At 38.8% G+C, this 18,606-nt stretch overlaps 1 protein-coding gene across 8 annotated transcripts in view; it reads right to left on the reverse strand.

Annotated features, from left to right (window-relative positions):
• Positions 1–18,606, reverse strand: part of Macrod2 (mono-ADP ribosylhydrolase 2) — a 1,889,233-nt gene that overhangs the window by 417,197 nt on the left and 1,453,430 nt on the right. The window lies entirely within an intron of this gene.

Raw genomic sequence — 18,606 nt, forward strand, 5'->3', positions numbered from 1 at the left:
AACCCTTCTGTTCACATAGGCACGATTCATGGGGACAGCTTAGAAACTGAATTCTCTGTTCTCCAAATTAACTCAGAGAAACATATGGATGGCTGTCTTGAGCTGCCTTTTGGCATCTTAGGCTGGTGATGTGTTCCAGGTTAGTCAAATCTATCTCCATATTGCTGCGAGCTAATGGAGAGGAATCAAACACATTTTCACATTTTGGCAGACAAATAGGCACTTGGTTTTCAGTTCTGATAGAACGGCTGTACTTTTATGCCTTTTTTTTCAACTTGTATTTCAGAAAATAAAAGTAGTATTGACAAGGTTCACTGGCTCTTCCTTCCCTCACCTGTCTCACTCCTCTTCCACTTTCTAATCCCTTCCTGCTGTTCAAAGAAAGACAGGGCAGCTTAGATTCCTAAGTTAGCTCCATGACTGAGTAGCTGTGGTTGGGTGAATCACTGGCCCTAGAAAGAAAAGTCAAGTTATCTAGGGGAAGACTTCAGAGTCTTTATGTCAGCCTTTCCATGTGCAGAACAAACTAGTGAGTAAAAGATAAGTAGGATAGAACTGGGCTACTATTCCCCAAAGACTAAGTACTCCAAACTGGGGAGGTAACCAAAAGAAGCATTTGGATGGACAGCAGCAGACACATAAGGAAATAGAAGTGTGAGGGTGTGAAGAAATTTGCAGAGAGGCAAAAGGGAAAGGAAAATGAATGCAAGTATGAAAATTATATCCTAAAAGCATCAAATTACAAAAAGAAGATACTAAAGAAATCAACTGATAATAGCATAAGCCAACATAACTATAATAAAACAGGATTTCAAGCATCCCAAGACAATAGCAAAATTAAAGGAGGGAAGGAGTTGCAAGGCGGTCATGTGTGTAGCAGTCTTACAGAAACAGGCACAAGGCTTCCAGCTTTGTATCCTATGATTCAGGTGTTGAATGAAGCAACTGTTTCTACAAAACAAATTACCCAGAGTCAGTGGCTCAGAAGAAATGATCATGTATTCTTGCCTTTGTGAAGCAGCTGGCTGTTGAGGGATGTAGGCTGTGGAGTCTGCTGAAGCTGAATGTCTAGATGCAACTATTTGTACTGAGTTGGTCTCACGGCTTTTTCACATGTTTTCCTCTTAGAACCAAGAGGAAGAGATCAGAGAAAGGTCTTTCATGGCAATGTTGAAGTTTAAGAGACCAAGTTGTTTTCAGTCTGTGTTTGAACAACTTCTCCTCCTTCTCTTTCTCCTCCTTTTTCTCTTTCTCCTCTTCCTCTTCCTTCTCTCCTCCAATTCTTCTTCTTCTGAAGACTTTGGTAGCATTGGGAAGACTTTGAATTTTTATTTATTTAATTAATTTATTTTTAAAAAAACATTCTTTTTTATTTTGCATACCAATCCCAGTTCCCACTCTCTATCCTCCTTTAGCTACCTTCACTTTCCCTCCTACCCCACCCCCATTCATTCCTTGGAGAGGGTAAGGCTTCCCATGGGGGGTCAACAAAGTCTAGCACATTTCTTTGAGGCAAGACCAAGGTTCTCCCCACTATAACTAGTATGAGTAAAGTATCCTTTTAAAGAGAATGGGCTCCAAAAAGCCAGTTCAGGAAGTACAGGTAAATGCTGGTTTTACTACCAGTGGCTCCACAGACTGCTCCAGCCATACAACTGTCACCCACATTCAGAGGGCCTTATTTGGTTCTATACTGGTTCCCCCGCTGTCAGACTAGAATAGGTGAGCTCCTATTAGCTCAGGTAAGCTGTTTCAGTGGGTATCCCCATCATTGTCTTGACCCCTTTGCTCATATTATTGCTCTTCCCTCTCTTTCACTGGACTTTGGGAGCTTAGCACAGTGCATCTGCTTCCTGCTTCCACCAGTTGCTGGATGAAGGTTCTGTGATGACAATTAAGGTAGTCACCAATTTGATTACAGGGGAAGGTCAATTCTGGCACCCTCTCCACTATTTCTTAGGGCCTATGCAAGAGATATCTTGACTGAGGAAGCCATTATGGGGCTAGCAAGAAACCTAGCACTAAGGAAATTCCCAGGAATCCACAAGGATGACACCAGCTAAGACACAGCAGACTAACTTTTTATAACATTCCATTGGTGAGCACAAAATTAATTGCACAAAAAAATAGACTCTTCTTATGGAGAGAGTAGAGAAGGAACACGCATCTTCAGAACATTTCAATCAATTACAAAAGTAAAAGAGGGGAGATTTTAGGACATTATCACAAATTTGTGATAATCATTTATATAAACAAAGATATAGCTTCATATGTCTCACATTTTAAAAAAACCTCAGAATTTCACACTCTTTGACAAGCACGTGAAGTGAGATTATGGGTGTTTTCTCCTCTGTAACTTGTTTTAAATGAAAATACATGCAACTATATTAAGATGGAACAAACCATTGCTAAGTCATATTGAAATATACAAGTTGTACATTTTTTTCCTGACTCATATTTCTTTGATTCAGTGTCTGAGTATTGATTTAATCAGCAAGCACTTTAATAATACCATGAAAATTAATGTATCATGCAGAATTATAATGAATACTTTTGTATTCATTGTATAATGAATACAAATATTCCACTAGACACAATGTATGAGATTTTGAAGACTGCAAACATGCCATTGTGGAGGATAATCAAGAGCAGAATGGATACAGGAAGAAATGACCAGTGGCTGGAAAATGTCAACCTCAGAGTCACCATGAGCAGGAAAGAAAAGACAGCATCTCTGCAATTTTCCCAAATAAACTTAATTAGAGAAAATTAATATAATCAAATTATACCCATGCTTCTCATGAATATGCCAAATTATAGAACTCAAAATAAAACGTGTCAGAGAGCAGTGGGCCCTAGATTTAGTTAAGCTTCAAAATTAATATTTAGTATCTGTCATATTACTCTCAGTTTTTTATGCCTTAGATTCCCAATTTTTGAGGTAAAGTCATTCTATAGAATCAGTTGCTTCATTGTCTTGGGTTTTTTGAAATATTGTTTGATTAAAGTTACCTTGGCTTGTGTTATTTTCAGATGATTTCTTCTGTTCCTCCTTTTTCTGATTTGATACTTCTAGGATATCATTTTCAAATTCCTTTCTGGATTAAGGTCTTGAGAAGTATTTACTGAGCATGCATTTGTGATGGTCAACTTCAGCAATACTATGATGGAGTTTCTAAGGCTCTGCTTCAAGAGGAAAAAGACCAGTGGATTAGGACACATATATCCTATGAGTTTAAGGTGGCAAGAATTCGATAGGAAAATTTTGGGTAGCTTTGGTGATCAGAGAAGAAAGGAGCCACGTCCATTAGAAGACTGAAACCCATTGTCACTCCTGAAAGGTGTGTAATACCTAATAAGTTGAGAATAACAATGAGATTATCTTCAGTAGGGGTGAAGCAAGCTGGGAACAGAGGTAAGACCTGGAGTATGAGTGAGAGGTGACAAGATCAGCCTAAAAAAGGCAGAGTAGCAACCTCAAAAGTCCTTCTGAACTCTGCTAAAAAGAAAAAAGCTAAACATGGAAGACTTTTCAGTGAAATAATACCATAGTTGCTTTACCTTCTTAGCTGGTTCTTACCACTTGAAGTAGAGAAACAAAGTCAGAAGAAATGAATGGACTATAATAACCTCAACAAGGTAATTAGAAGTATAGCTATGTTGACAAATAGATGTCAATAAAGTTAATTTTAATGATAAATTCAGGTAACTTAGGTACATACTCAATTGGCATGTTGGTACTGGGTCTGGGATGCCAAAAAGCATTGTGACTTGATTACAGTTAAGAAATAGGAATACAGGCCTGGAATGATGAATTGTTGGCTGAGAGAATTCACTGTTACTGTCGAGTAATTGGGTTTGGTTCCAAACACTTACAACAGGTGGCTTGCAGCTACTCATAATTCCTATTCCCAGAGGACCTGTTTCCCATTTTTATTTCTGTGCCTATATGTGGTGTACATATGTATGCTCAAGTATGCACACATTAAATAAAAGAAAATTATGAACCTTGAATGGCACCAAGAAATTATGACTGGATTAAGATGCAGGAAAATTTTTTTAGTGGTAAGTTTGAAAGATGAGTTACAGAAAGTGCTAGATAACCTGTCTATGCCATAAGATATGGGCTAAAATACATTTATTTCATATACACATGTCATTGTAATCATTGTTGTTAAGTTAGAAGCAAATTACTATCTGACATGCTTTCAATTTGGTATTTTTAGATGCACATATTTTATGTGAGATTAAGCTACACAGTGTTCTTTGTTATCAACTAGTAAATAATCAGAAATTTGCTTCCTTCCATCTTACTCATTGAGAAACTCAAATACATTTTCTTTTCTAAATAAAATTCTCTCAAGTAATCCTTCCCCATGGGGGTTCGGGAAACGAATCAATACCCTCTTTTAATTTTGCATCTTTCTGTGGCAACTGAAGGAAAACATTAAATAAATCTATGTTACAAAGAGCAATGCCCCAAGATGGCAGAGAGAGGACTCATGCCTTGCTATTCAAACCCATTTTGCCTAGCACAAAGGAGGTGAAAAGAGTAGGTCATAGGCCATGTGTGAACTGCTCTACGGGAAAATGAGAGTAGAGAGACCTGGTAAGAGGCTGGAGAGACATGTCGAAGGAAAATCACTCAACATAGGTGGTTAGTATATAAGGAACGAAAATTTCACTTAAAGAAATAGGCAGGAATACAAATCAAAGGGGTCTGTGAGGGACATTTTCTTTCCTTATAATCTAACCAGTCATGTTGAATGATTGTCTTCCAGTAAATCTTATCTATTGAACTGTATCTGGGTAAGGATATTCTTACAAAAGGCATACTTGGGTTAGATCAGATAAAGAGTCAACCTCCCACAGATTAGCATGAATAACTAAAAGTGTAAGAAGGTGAGATGCTTGTAAAAATGTGCTATGGAATAATTTCATCTTAAGTTTTGAAATTTACAACAGAAACAATCAGATCTAAGTAATCCAATTTTCAGTGAATTACTGATGTCCCTATAGTGAAGGTAAGGATCTGGCTACGAAGGTGGAACTCCAGAGAATCAAAATCAGAAATTCTGCCTCATCAAAAACTTCCTCCCATGTTGGACCATGTGTCACTGCCGTCCTAAGAACACCATGGCATTCTTACATTCTTACAATTTGACAATGATTCTAAGAAGTGATGCCTAAATTTTGTGGTCCAACTTAGTGGAGATGGCTAGTAATCATTGATATGGTTGATGACTGGGGTGACTCATTAGGTCTCTTGAGTCATACACAGTTTATTCCTAGATGAAGGGCTCAATGCCAGTCAAATCTAGACATGCTACAGGAGAAGAAAGGTAGTTTTTTTTTTGTTTTTTTTTTTTTTACAAATAATCCTGTCTAGGCTCTATTCCCAGAAATGGTTTCAGTGTTAGAGCACATGACTAAAAAAATTAAAACCACATGCACACACACACACACACACCACGGGGGAACATTGATATTTTTTGTGTGATGGTATAGTGGCTTCAATGAGAATGGCTTTTATAGGATCATATATATGAATATTTGGATTTTGGTGGACCCTTAAAACAGGTCTCTCTCTCTCTCTCTCTCTCTCTCTCTCTCTCTCTCTCTCTCTCTCTCTCTCTCTCTCTCTCTCTCTCTCTTTCCTGTCTAGATAAGTAAGTGAACTCTCAACTATTGCTCTAGAGCCATGTCTGCATGCCTGCCACCATACTTCCCACCATGATGACTAACCTGAAACTGAAAACAAATCACCAATTAAATGCTTTCTTCTATAATCTGCCTTGGTCCTGGAGTCCCTTCACAGCAATATTACAGTAACTAAGACAGACAGAAACCATTAAGGAACAATATAATTATTCTTTAAGTGTGCATTGCCTAAAACTCTATGATACATTTGGGCAGAGTGCTCTCATGGTTCCATGTACTTAGAGGCTAGAGGTAAACTCTGATGCTGGTGTCCTTCCTTAGGAACTATCCTCTTTAGGGTCACTGTTGCTGTGATGAAACATCATGACCAAATAAACTTCGGGAGGACTGGGCTTAACTGGCTTCTGCTTACAGGTCACTGTTCAATAAGTCAGGACAGGAACTCAAACAGGGCAGGTACCTGGAGACAGGAGCTAATACAGAGGCCTTGAAGGGGTACTATTTAATGGCTTTCTTCCGATCACTTTCTCATCCTCCTTTCTACTAGATCTGAGGACCACTAACCCAGAGATACAACTATCCACAAGTGGTTGGACTCTTGCGCAGCAATTAATAATTAAGCAAATGCCCTACAACTGCATCGTATGGAGGCATTTTCTTAATTGAAGTTTCCTACTTTCAGATGATTCTAGATGGTTTTAATTTGACATAAAACTAGCCAATACAAGAACCTTCTATCTCATCTTTTTTTTTTTCCATATTGAAACAGAGTCTCTCAGTTGTTCAGAGATCGTGGAGTAGGCTGCCCAGCACGACACCAGGCTCTCCCTGTCTCTAACTCCATGATACTGAGATTACCAACATGTGCTAAAATTCCAGATATCTTATCAAGAGTTCTGGGTGTCAAATCCAGCTCTTCAGGCTTTCATGATAGTCCACAATAAACACTATAAGCTTATATAACTAAACTATCCCCTTAATCCTAAGATACATAGAAAGAAATAGATGTGCACTTCCATACAGTGGAAACCAATAGGGACTGACTTTCATTACAGCAAGTAAAATGGCAAATTTTCTAATAACTATTAATCCATTGAAACATCTTATGTATGTATCAATTTTCCAACTATCTCACATCTGTTTTCATCACATAGAAGTTTTTATACTAGAGCTCCCTTCTACCAAACTCATTTTCATCAAGTGGTCTCTTCCTTTTAGATAAATGTTACAAAGTATTTGGAGGGGATCATTACCATTTGAGACATTTTCCCTAGTTCCTGACCTAATAAAGAGCCTCATCAGATTTGAATCTATTAGCCCTGTTTAAAAAAAGTAGCTGTCTACATTTGAATGTCTGGGGAGGCCAGCGCTGAAATACAGATTTGCATGCCAGAAGACATTGAGGGAGTTTAAGGTGAATACCCACAAAGGAGAGGAGGGCAAATGACATCTGGTAGAGAACTGGAGTAGTTCAAGTTGTGTAACATAGTCTCTAAAGAGATTGAAGCCAAGACTACCTTTAAGAGTCGTGCTAAGTTAGAAGACAGTGACCAGATCTTTGCTTCTCCAGAGTGACCTTTCTTCAGATGAGGACTACAAGAATGGGAAAATGACACTGGCTCTCTTAGGCTGATGCAACTACTGTTGATCTTGGAAATGGAGCTCCCTGTTTTAGTAACTCCAACATTGTGAAGAATCTGGGGTTTATATTCTTTCAATGAAAGATGTAGGAAGCTCATCCTACTAGCTACCAGACTATCTCTAGGATTTCAGGAGAGTATATGTTTATTTGTGAACAAAATCATATACCCTATCCAATTCTACTATAATGAGAGATCAATGTGCCCTGTTTAAGATTTCTGTTATTTGAATATTGCTACCTAGAAAGTCAGCACCAGTCAAAAAGGAAATATTAACATGACCATGTTCACCAAACTATAAGGTCTGAAGAACTCCCTTCCTGGAAGAATATCAGAACTCAACCAATGTTTACTCCATCTCACTAAGAAGAAAGTGGGATCATGTATGTTTCACATAGTTGTGAGTATGTTACATTTATTTATTTTTGTTTGTTTCAGCTGAAAATTGTGGACAACATATTCTATTTAGAATGGGAAGTGGGCACACTACTTTGATGAAAATGTTTGTAACTGTTGAGCAGAGAAACTTTACAAGAAACACCCACAGAGATGTCTCCCAGAGGCATGGCAGGGTGAGTTCTATAGGCCTTGAGTAATCCAAAGAACAAGTTTTATTGTTAGTGATGGGGGCTGCCACTGATAAACTTAGCGAGACCAAGGGTAATATTTATGAAAACGTTCAATATGTTCAGTCTATCTAGGCCATGAATTGAGGTACCTTTCAATATTTAATTCCTGATTCAAAGTTTTATATTTTTTTATCTCTCTCCCTTTCTCTCTCTCTCTCTCTCTCTCTCTCTCTCTCTCTCTCTCTCTCTCTCTCTCTCTCTCTTTGTGTGTGTTTCCCATTAGTTTTGTTATCCTGTGGCAAAATATTCTTACAAATGAGGATTGCCTGAATGATTGGCTGTGAGATAAGAGTTTTTCTAGCAGAATTCTGAGATTATACTTTGAACGAATTTATTACAAGAAGGCTAATCAATTGCAAAAGCAGATTCCTTCATTTCCCGTCTACCTGCAACCATAAGAGATGGTCAAAATGTCAAGGCTTTTCTAGCAATAATATTTTTGAGCTCCCCTGTTTATCTGTAAGCTCTCCTCTGCCACTGCATTTTTTTCTGCCGACATCAGCATATTCTTCACAAACCTGCTGATTGCTCGCATTAGTCTGTGGTATTCATCTCAAGTGCTCATCAAGCCCCATTTGTCTCCTCTGAGTTTCTGATTTTTAAAAATGTCTTTACCTTCCTCCCCAGGCTCTGAACCAAAGGTTTTTCGATAAGACAATTTCTCAGCGTATTAGACATCACACACCCATGTTGTGGTTCGTTTAGGTTTCCCAAGGCTCTCTCAGAAGTCACTATTTTCTTTCAGAAAGCTAGAGGAAAAAGTGTATCTGTGTAAGGGGACATATTTATGGTGTTTCTTGATGGGTTTTTTTTTTTTTGCAAGTAACTTTTTGAGGAGGCTCATAAGTGAAATATTAAACAAAGTGACTGAGTGAGCCGTGCAAAATTAAGATCAAATGGGCTTTTCGTATGACTACTTCCTGGAATAATACAAACAACAGCCAATATTAGTAGATTTAGAGGAATATGGGCAGAATAGCAGAAACCTGAAGAAGCAGCTGTGGAATGAGTGTTGGAGCTATGGAACAGGAACCTAGAATCTAGAACTCTTTTGGTAGGAAGGCGTGTGTTGGCCACATAGAGTTCTGGTCCCAGTGTGGTTCCTCTATCCATCTACGCTTGGGTTCACTGGAGAGTAATTCCCATGCATTTTTTCTCTGTGCAAACTAAATACCAATGGAAATTTTTTAAAATTTAAATGTCAATTAATATACTTTCTCTAGAAATATAAGCATTTAAGTATTTGCGGTCAGTTTTCATTCATTACTTTGTTTGGTTCTCATTACCCATCTAATATTTTCAATTGACAGCTGATGAAACAGAGAACTCAAAGAGGGCATTTTGCCCAAGATCTTACTGCTGAAGTTTTTCAAAGAAGTTACCGCAAACCAAGTTTTTTAGTTTTAAACTTTGTCCCACATTAAAAAAAAAAAATAAGAGCATGGTCCTCAGAAGCCTGAATCAAATCGTGTGGTTTCGATTGAAATGACTTTTTAAATCTTGATATCAAAGTGTCAGATAACAGGTGCCAAGCACTAATTTGCAGACGGGACTCATTGAGGCTATTGATGGCTTCATCTTTGGACATTTTAAAAGTTGTAACAGCTCAATGCAGTGCAACAATCAGGAGAGGGTGAGGGGTACTGGAGGGTTTGCAGTTAAAATGCACACATGTCAGCCAGCAATACAGACAAGCAATAAATACAAGTTTTGTGAGACTCTCCTATTATAATATTTGTGCTATATTATAATTTATGTTTCTGGTGTGCATGTGTGTTATGGCAAGGTATACCTGGAAACACTAGTAGAAAATATATTAACTTCAAACCTGCTTTCTTGTTATCATGTGAAACACTTTGATCCTTCAGGAAAGAAGGGATACTCAGACTGAGCTGATTCCCTATTTGGAGCTCTGCTGACTTCATTTTCCAGAATTTGACATCTGTTTAAGTCCTGGAAACTCACCTTCCAAATCTTAGTAGTATGGTAGTATGAGAATTCCCCAGCTTGGGAAGTAGAATCAGCATGTAGGCTGGCGGTTTAATAGAATGATCGAAGTCAGGCTTCTAAAATAGTTACCTCTACACTGAGAAGACATAGGACAAGGGATCAAACATGAAGCAACTTAGGCTTTGTCTCTCATCATCCTCTAGAAAATACTAGAAAACAGCATTTTTTTTCCTGACCTAGGGAATCAGGCTCTATTTTTAGATTCTCTCTGCTACAGTCTGTTTACGCCTCTGGTGACTCCACTGGATTCAACCCAAAATAATCCCACACCAGATCCTCTTTTGGTTTCTAGTCATAACATACCACACTTAGATCCTTTGATCCCAACAAACCCTATCCTAATGGCAATGACCTGCTCTCTGCTCTATGGTACAAGGTGTCAAACTGTTTCTAAACTCCACATTTTTGAAATACGTGAAACCTATTGGCTAATTGTAAGACATGTTTTTGACGTTCTTAGACTTATCCTGCTGAATATCTTTTCCTTAGACTCGAGGCAAGAGCCAAATCCTCCTTTCTGCATTAAAGAAGGATGGAATTTGCCACATCAGCAGTTCCCTTCAAAAGTTTATTGTTAAACTAAAGCAAAAGAACGCCCAAACAAACAAATAGACAAGCAACTTTTATGACTATTTCAGAGCTAACAGGGTGTGGCTTTTAAGAGTTCTTCACGGGGTCATTCTTTTACTATTTGAAAGCTTTTCCAGGTGACCCCCAAAGATCTGTGCATGTATTGTTTTTGCACATACACACAGAAAACCACATCTAACGTTCTATTACTCTGGTAAAATTTGCACTGTTACTAAAAAAATACACATTAAGTCTGTAATGAGCCTGTGGACTTCAAGCTGATAACGGGATTCTCAAGGACTATTGGAGTATTTGGCTACGGAGAGTCTGTGTATCTGTCATATTTGTAATAAGCAGTAGTGCTTTGGCCTCATAATTTCTTCAGTGTAATACATGGGTTCTTCGGGATGTGGAATGTATATATAATTAACTAAGTCACTCAACAGGCCTCTTCTGAAAGTGTATTGCAAATCACTGCAAGAGCCTAAAAGGTCACTTAGTGTCATTTCCTGTCATGGCTTTCAAGAGGACTTACAATTTAAATTAGCATTTAGAGAATTCTAGACTTCTCTGATATGTGTTATAAATGACTTGATATGGAAAACATTGACCAAGTTCAGCACGTTTTAGTCAATATGGGCCCAAGAAATGATCATGACTCTCTGTAATCTGAGTGGTGTGTTTTATTGTTACAGTAGAACATTAGGCAAGTGTGGTTTGAACCTTCCAGTATGAGCTACTTATGGCACCTGTCTCTACTAGAGTTACAGTTTATAGAGCACTTGCATGCACAGCACAGAAAATTGTGTTGTCCGCAGATTATCACATCACATGTTAATGCATTTCTCTCTGTGCTACTCTCTATTCACATGCTTTAGGGATTAAAATTATATATATTGAATCCATAATTAAAGGTTTTGGGTTTGGAGTGCAAGGCAAACACTGCGACAGAGTGTCTTTTTGGGTTAGCAATATAGCGGGGGAGTTATTAATTACATAAAGAGACATCAGCATGCCTGTGGTTATGATGCGAGTTAAGGGGCTCTGACCCAAGAGTTACAGTCAGACAGATAGTATCGTGGGCACTTTGATGAGAGTTGTGGCCCAATAGACAGGGAAGTGGCGTGGGAGTCCGTTTTCATAATACTCAGAGGGAGGATGTTTCAAACCAAGTGACTGATGAGTACTGCATAGAATGGGCATGCAATCACCCTGTCCCCGAGCCCTGGATGGCAGGGGAGCAGGCTCTGCACTGCCAGGAAAGAGTGTGAATTCTGAGGATGTGGGAAAAGTGGGAAGGAGGGGCACATGTGTTAAGAAGATGTTGTCCTCTCATGTACTGGAACCTGGCAGCCTGAGCCTGCAAGCTTCCAAATGAATATGGTACATCTCGCTCTCCAGGAACCTGAAAACCTGTGATGAGTGCTCTTTATAGATGGGGTAGAGATTCATTGGGAGGCTCTTGGTAGGGGCCTGGCTCATGATTCATTTATTAAATTACTAGATGTTTATTCCAGCACTATAAATCATTTTTTGGGAAGGGTTTCTTAAATTTATTTCCACAACTAACTGCAAGAGCCATTATTTTTATGCATGACAAATACCCAATCATAAATTAAATTTAGCATGTTCGTTATTTTTAGTGTACAGTTTAGTGTTAAAGCTGTTTGTGTTACATGATGTATTTCTCAAACATTTCATTTTTCAAACTAAAAACTCCCATGTTCACTTTAAAGTAACTTTAATATCTTCCTTCTTTTCTTTCTTCCAATTTACGCTCCTATGAGATTGATTATTCCAGGTGCTTCATTTGAGTAGTATCACATAGTAGTTGTCTTTTTGTGACTAGGTACATTTCATTCAGAAAGAATCAAATAAATAATTTTGTATTTTTAAAAGTTCTATCTGATAATCTCTCTAAGAATAAATTGTATATAATTTGGTTTCCCCAAAAAAGAAGTCTATGCACTGTATGAGAAATATGCTTACGTTTTACAAAAGCTCATCCTTATAAATCGTCATGGTGTACTCATGGTTTGCAAGGTAAACTACCACATACAAGTGGAAAAGGAGAGTGTGATGAGAGAAAATGAAAGAGAAAAGAAAATATCTTAAGATCCTTTCAAGTTTTGCCCATGGTGGTGCACACTTTTGATTCCAGGACGCCTGAGGTAAGTGGATCTTTGAGTTTGAGGCTAGTCTGTTCTACTCTGAAAGTCTGGGATAGCCAGGGCTACACAGAGAAACCCTGTCACAAACAAACAGCAAAACAAAACAAAGCAAAAGAAAAAATGAAAAGAAGGAAGAAACACAGGAAAGAAAGAGAGAGAGAGAGAGAGAGAGAGAGAGAGAGAGAGAGAAAGAAAAAAGAGAAAAAAGAGAAGAAAAAGATCCGATAAGTTGGCAAATGGAAGTAGATATTTGCATGCTTTCTTCAAAATCATTTATAAAGAATAAGAAATCATAGATTGACAACCTTATTATATAAAAGTCATACAATCCAAGGGAGACTAAAGGCTATTGGGGCATGCCATATCTATATTCTGGTAGGTACATGATTTGGCATAGGTACTGAATTCTAGAGGAAGGAAGAAGTGTAGCACATTGTAGGTTCCACATTGACTTTATGTTCATCCTTTTTGTTTCTGGAAAGAGCACAACCAATTGATTGTACGAATGTACACAAGGATACAGAGGAATGGATCTTTATGTAGTGTGGGTAGAGCATGAACTAGGAACTGGTTACAGACAAGGGAACCGAATAACACAGTAAGCTAGTTTTTCCTTCCACAGAGATAGCACTGGACTCAGAAACTCAATGACTCAGCCTTTTACATCAACAGATAGACACACAGACAAAAGCAGGCAAATGAATGAGAAAGAATACTGAAATGGTTTTATTTTCACAGAGACTGCCCATTCTAAAGGCTTTCCTTCCTATGATCAATTATAAGAGAAACTTGTAGTTCTCCTCATTTCCCGATGACAAAAGAAGAATGTGGAGAGGGAGCCAGGTGGTTGGTGCAGTTTCACTTCAGGTAGTAATCTGAGCAGCTCACATACAAACAAGCAAGTCCTTGACACTGAGATTTCCCTGCTGGAATAGATACACAGACCATAGAGGAGCCCGTGAATGAATGTGTGCATTGTATCATCACAATCCCACAGCTGTGACGTGGTTTTCCTATTACTGTTTCATTGGGCTCCGTCATCCTGTACCTCATAGGAGGCAACGATGGAGGGTCAACCATAAGTTGCATCAGGAAGCAACTTCCTCCACCCTGTTGAAAGGTGCCAGACGCTTCCTATTGTGTGAAATGGAAATAAATTGATATGAAGTATTTAAAAGGTGGGATTACTGACCCATGTTCCTATCAAAAGTCTGATATTACACATGTGAGTGCACGTGCACGTGCTCACACACACACACAGAGACACACATGTGCACACATTGGAATTAAAAGACCTGAAAAACAGGTCTTTTTGTTTTGTTTTGTTTTTATTTAGATTAAAGCAAAATACTGACACAATGCCAATTTCGACTTAAAAAATAAGACTAGAAATTGGGGGTTTTCATGCTTGCAGGAGTTTCCCAAGTGAAGTGAGCATGGATCCGAAGCATGTGGTCTTAATAAATCTTATTCCATATTCCTTGGGTACTATTAAAATGAAACTATGAGAAGTGTTTCATGAACACAGGGACTATTGTCAGTAATTATAGGGAAAAACAATCATGGCTGCCTCCGCTATGAGGGGAGATTACAATTAGCTGTAAATGCCACTGTACCAATATTTGCAGCAGGGGGCTTGGCACAAGAGAATTCAATAAACAAATCAAATTTTGCAAATGAAAAAAGAAAATGGCAGTATCTCCTCTTCTCAGAACTTCTCTCTGGTAACACAGGGGTAAACATGAGAGGCTCATCCTAAGAAAGGACAGATTAAGCTACAGCTCCTTATCAATCTGCAAGAGAAACTCAAGGTGTCAGAATTAAGTCCTGCAGGGTCACAGCATGAGACGAGAGTGACGTGCAGACAGCCCGGGCATCAATATTCCAAAAAAGCAACTAGATAATTGCTTCATATCACATCGAGCACACAGTGATAAAGAATGTCAGAGTAATTACTCCTAGGATACCGGGGACAGACACGCTGCAATTATCATCACGGCCTGCCTTGGTTTACGTGTGTTTGTGTCTCTCTTGTTGCTGCCAGATTTCCTCTTTACAGACCTGCCACTCAGACGGTTAGATTTAGCTCTGGAGGGCATGAGGGCTCCTTCTGAACCACAAAGCTCAAACTATCCCAAATTAATATTCACTTCTTACTGATGAAAACACAAGCCCATGCCCCAAAAGGTGACAATAAGGAAAAGTTTTGAAAAATGAACTCAAGACAGGATGGATGTTTTGTGCATTTTCATCATTCTTCAGTATTTCAGCATATTTTGTTTTTCAAATGTCCAATAAGGAAAACAATGGAGACAAAAGCTGTAAATACTGTCTTCTGCCTTATAAATGGAAATAGAAATGAACTTCGGGGGTCTACGAGGTTTCTTATCTACTTCATTCTCTTGCTTTTATCAATTACTAGGCGGGACCACATCCCAAGGGGACAGATTAACAGAGTTACAGCAAGGTGGACGAACAGAGCCAAGAGGGATGTAGCATCTTCTATGAGTGGTTGGTATTCACAGCTGAGCAGTCTGGGGAGTCAGGAATGAACACGAGCAGAGCCTGTAGCACAGGACAGCCTGTATGTGAGTGAGTTCTCCCTGCCTGTGTTGCCTCTACAGTTTTCAGTGGCTCCAAAGCCATATGCCAGTTTGTACTGTTTATCTTCGACCTGGAAAGACAACATATACCTGACAACATAAACAATGCCATTTAATATCTGCAAGTATTGACTTTCTCAACAATCATAGTGGTTGTTTACTGAGAAATTAATATGTAAGTCTTTTGCATACTTACATACGTTATCACGTTTAACTCTCAGCCGCTTTGTGAGGTATCATTATTATTTCCACCTTGGGGTAATCACACTTTAAAACATTTGGATGTGAAGAAAAGGGGCAAAGTTTGATAGGTAAGTAGCAACAGCAGCATTTAACATGAGAAGTCAGACTTGAGAACCTCACACTGCCCACGGTGGGGAAAAAGCACTATGATGAATCCCTTGACAATTAACAATCAATTGACAGAGACCTAAAACCTGTCAGTGATGGTTTAATGTTTCACAGCTCCTGGCCTAAAGGTGCTCCATCACGTTTATGTTGGTTTTGACTGGCAACTCATGTTGTCATTCTGAGAAAGAAAAGAAAAACAAACAGGAAAAAGATCAGGGAGGGTGAGGTGAGGTTACCAGGGCCTACAGACAAAGGGAAGCTTAGTTTAATTTCCTGTCATACAGATAATTAGGCACCAAATAGGTCCCAAAGGTAATTAAAAACATAATAAACCTAATGAAACAAGAGCAGCATACTGGCTAAAGAGAAAAAAATAAAAGATATAAATCACTAGCAAGTCGTGAATAATTTTCAGAAGGTGTACTACATTTTTGTTTCTAAGGATGGGCGTTCCTATGTCAGGAGTTACGCTGTATGTGGGCTGTAACTGAGCATCACTGTAAGGAATACTAAGTCCGCACCGACCTCCTCACGGAGACAGAACAAAGGCCCCGAAGACTGAGGAACTGAAGGGTCAGTTTCTGGTTCCTTGGTGATCAATGAGTAAGGGAAGATGTCTGGATGTATTCAAAGCCGCTGGCAATCCAGTCCACCTAGGAGCTATGAGCACAGGTGTATTTTCTAGAAAGAAGCTAGGGACTCCAAGAGGAGGAGGATCAGGGATTGTATTGCCATTTTCCTTGGACTTTCTCAGAATCGGCCATATTATCTCCTTGCAGAAGGCGACCGTATATATGGGAGGCAGGGCTCAAATCTTCCCAGTCATTACCTCAGTAATCCTTAGACAATTAACTCTTCACAATGGTTTGAGTTAAAAAAAAACCATTTTATTAATACAGGTTTGTATTCTAAGCTGCTAATAGAAACTTCTGACGACTGCTCCATAAATAAAGGGTATTGGTGGAATAGAGACCATAAATAGGAAATACTCATGACCATAATATTGCTTAAAAAATGGAAACGTGACTTAGAAAAAGTATTCCAGGTATGGAAAAGGATAGGGTTTACATTCTAGCTGAGGCATTACTGTGCAATAGAAGAAAGATATTCAATCTCTTTGGATCTGTTCTCAATAACTTTAAATTAGAGGCATCAATTTGTCTCCCTTGTAAATTTTTGGGAAGATTAAATAAATAACTCAGCATTAATGCAAATGCTTACCTTGCTGCCTGGCATTTAGTGGCTTCTCCATAAATACCTGTGTAGATGAATCTAAGGTTGCACCCAATAAAACACTATAAACGCGCATCATAACCAGACTTCAAATTCCATCTCATTATCAAGAATTTAAATGTCAAGTGTTTAATATCTGATGTTTATGAATTTTAGAGAGTGCTATTTATCTATTGTACTCATGGTCTTATATCATAGTACTGCAATTATTATGGATTTCCAAGATATTTCAATATCCGTGTTTTAATATTTAATTATTAATAGTTTTGGAGTGCATTAATATTTCTTCATTAAGTTCATGTGATTCACTCTTCGACAACTGCAACTTTATATTGAAAATCCATCTTGGTTCCAAGAGAAATGAGCCGTTAAATCATGCAAAGACAGGTTAGAAATGCACACACTTATTGCTAAGCGAGAGAAGTCAATCTAAATGGACAACACTCAGTATGGTTCCAGTGATCACATGATGGAAAAGGCAAAAGTAGAGAGCCAGTCAAAAAGCCCAGTGACTCTTCAGAGAATGAGAAGAGAAAGGAATGAAAAGGCACAGAGGATTTCTAGGGCAGTGGCATTACTCTGGAAGGCAGGGATACCTGACAGTGTCGTGCAACATTTGCTCAAACCCATAGACCATAGACTGAACCCTCGTGCTACATATAGAGTGTAAGAGGTCACAGTAAGCCAACTGGCTTTGAGGAACGTCGTTTGGGTATGGGTATTAACAGAGGAGACCTGCTATACTGGAGGCTGGGTATGCAGAAAACCTCTATCTCGGTTTGGTTTTGTGTGAACATAAAGAACAAGCATGCCTCCATGCTTAAACCTCATCTGATGGTAAAGAAAAACTAAGTTGATGTCTGTTTGTGATTAAATTTCTGTTTTTCAAGGGCCGGCCTATGCTCCAGGTGTAACCTTAACTCCAAATGGTTCTACACTGCCTGTTCCAGGAATGGCGATCATGTCTTTGTTTCAAAGAGTTGTTTAATATAAGCATTTTGCGATCCTACCTTTGTTTCAAAAAGTTCTATGACCTTGTTGGTGGGAATGCAAACTTGTGCAGCCACTGTGGAAATCAGTGTGGCAGTTTCTCAGGAAACTGGGAGTCAACCTCCCTCAGGACCCAGAAATTCCACTCTTGGGAATATAGCCAAGAGATGCCCTATCATACTACAAAAGCATTTGTTCAACTATGTTCATAGCTGCACTATTTGTAATAGCCAGAACTTGGAAACAACCTAGGTGCCCCTCAATAGAAGAATGGTTAAAGAAGGTGTGGAACATATACACATTAGAGTTTTACTCAGCGGTAAAAAACAATGACATCTTGAATTTTGCATGCAAATGGATGGAAATAGAAAACGCTTTACTGAATGAGGTAACCCAGACCCAAAAAAAGGAATATGGTATGTACTCACTCATAAGTGGATTCTAGCCTTAATTAAAGGTCTTTGAGCCTATAATTAGTGATCCTAGAGAAGCTAAATAAAAAGGTGAACCTGAAGAAAATCATATAGTTATCCTCCTGGATATTGGAAGTAGACAAGATTGCCAGGCAAACTTGGGTGCACGGGGGGTGGAGGGGTGGAAGTAAGGGGAGAGGGCTAGAGAGAAGAGAGAGGGGGAGGATTGGGGATAGCTTGGGGGAATGGGATGGGGGGGGAGGGAGGAAGGATGGTTAAGGGAGCAGGGAAGTTTATATCTCAACTAAGGGAGCCATTTTAGGGTTTGCAAAAGA

The sequence above is a fragment of the Myodes glareolus genome, chromosome 10, assembly GCF_982192425.1.
Source record: "Myodes glareolus chromosome 10, mMyoGla1.1, whole genome shotgun sequence".
In the NCBI taxonomy this organism is placed as follows: Eukaryota; Metazoa; Chordata; class Mammalia; order Rodentia; family Cricetidae; genus Myodes; species Myodes glareolus.